This window comes from Musca domestica, unplaced genomic scaffold (assembly GCF_030504385.1).
Source record: "Musca domestica strain aabys unplaced genomic scaffold, Musca_domestica.polishedcontigs.V.1.1 31, whole genome shotgun sequence".
Taxonomy (NCBI): Eukaryota; Metazoa; Arthropoda; class Insecta; order Diptera; family Muscidae; genus Musca; species Musca domestica.
In genome coordinates, this window is record NW_026712309.1 from 10,204,757 (window position 1) to 10,206,930 (window position 2,174).

The 2,174-nt window shown below is 32.6% G+C and overlaps 1 long non-coding RNA gene across 1 annotated transcript; it reads left to right on the top strand.

Moving 5' to 3' along the window:
• The first annotated feature begins 659 nt into the window (after positions 1-659).
• On the top strand, positions 660-1,919 carry LOC131803578 (uncharacterized). The gene is made up of 3 exons (XR_009342662.1): positions 660-906; positions 1,546-1,692; positions 1,768-1,919. It is a non-coding gene; the product is annotated as an uncharacterized LOC131803578 (long non-coding RNA).
• Positions 1,920-2,174: the final 255 nt, after the last annotated feature.

Genomic DNA, 2,174 nt, shown 5'->3' on the forward strand with positions numbered 1-2,174 from the left:
TGCACTACTCCCACCGAAATACCCACCGAAATTTTTTGAGATGTCGTATGCTATAGCCTGTGACAGAATATTGTCTATGCTGGTCCAGGTCTTCGCACAGCTCCGATATAACGGTACCTCCCTATATACGATATTTTGATGAGTTTAGCTGCATTATTCACCGTTTATTTCAAGTTTCGAATTTGAATATGGTAGTGGGTTATGACAAACAAGGCCTATGTACGTCCACGACGTATAGACACTAATATAACGGCTATATTCGGTATTTTTAAAATTGTAATTTTAAGGACTTTATTTTTTGAAAATTTCCAAATTCGTTCCAAATGGTGGAGGGTATTCAAAGTTCGGCCCGGCCGAACTTACTGCTTTTTACCTTGTTTTATTATTTCTATGCTTGCTAAGCTTCAATATTTAAAAGTACTTTGTCGCTAACGTCACCAATTGTAATTTATTAGTAACGAGCTATACTAAACCGAACTGCAAAATTAATGATATCCAGGAAATAATGGTATCATGCTTATCATATTAATGCTAGGAACACGACGAATTTTTCTCGGCGTATGTTCGTCGTCAAAAAAAAAAAAAAACATATGTGCATATGGAAATGCACATAGTCACGGCGCCGCCGAAAATTTCGTCGGACGCCGCAACTCAATTAGCTTTATTTCTATTTCATACGCCGGCGAACGGCGAACAAAACAGTACAAGGTGGTCATACTTGTACGAATTTTATGTGTTTTAGTAAATAAAGTTACTTTTTACTTTAAAATTTTGTTATGGTCACTCTAATATCTGTTACTCCTATAAAAATACATAATTAATACGTTTATTTATTTGTATAATTGCGCCTGAGTGAAGATATATGGAGCCGCTGGAGTTTTTAGATGGCTACAAAGATGCACGAACGTAAGTATAATATGTTATTACCAAATTTTAATGTGTTTTTATTTGAGTAGAACGATTGGAAACATTGATAACATAGACAATGATTTGCCAAGCATTCTTGATTGCTCGTCGTCTTCTGTCAACGATTTTCTGCTAACTGACGAAAGCAGCAGCCAAGCAAACGAACCTCGGCGGAAGTATACCAAGAAGCACGCGGACGCAGAAATAACTACTATCTTCAAGCAGGTTATGCAGGAGTGTGCAAATTCTATAAGAGAAATTGCAAAATTAATTTTGATTCGGAGAAACTTATTTTTTGGAATTTTCTCAAATTTTTGACCCGAAAGTCCAGGATATAATTTGAAGGCTTTTGAAAATTCAGGTGGTCACAAGCGGTTCGCGTTCAAAAAAATTGATGCCAAAATATAATAATATAATATATACACCTCATTAAAATGATGAAAAGAACTTTAGCCGGTGTAGTTCATATCCGGTGTAGTGTAGTTCATACCCGAAGGAAAAAATCTCAGGTCCATGAAAAAGTGCAAATTTTAGAAAAAATAACTAAAATCTAACAGTTTATTTAAATGTAATTTTTGCATTTTACAATGTTTGTAAAGATACAATTTAATTTCAATTTCTTTTTATATCTCATTTCAGACCTACTGCGACATGTCTATGTTTTTGTCGTTGTTGTAGTTCTTCTTTTGCTTTATAATTTTACCCTGCAAGCAATAAATATCACGCAGAATCTTAGAAATCACTTCAGCGTTGTGTTTTTAACATTTAATCATTATGCCCTAACTTGTAATTACTGTTTGATGCTTCTAAAAATAACATAAAACAATATTTTTATTTTGTATGTTTTTCTTGCTTTTATAGGATAAACGCACCAGTAGTCGGCACTTTCAGGCTTTTCGATTTTTCAATCTTTCAACATTCTGAGTGAAATCTTTAAATTGCAGAAAAATAAAGTTGTTCGGATTCCAAAATTTGTTTACTTTTAGAAATAATAAACAAAAATTTAATTTGTTTTTATTAAATTGGCAAAAGTAGGCACCATTTTCCAATGCTCGGGATGTCTATTTGCCTGTAGTCGGCATATGGTATTTCAGTAAAAAAATATTATTTTGTATATTTTTTATTTCAAATAGTATAAAACAATGCTATATTACTAATTCACTGTTTAATCCAAATTTTGAAATTAATTGATCTTTTTCCTTCAGATAGCCAACATTTTTTTCAAAAATGCCACCGCTATCTAAATCGTGAAATAGCTGATTTAAAAT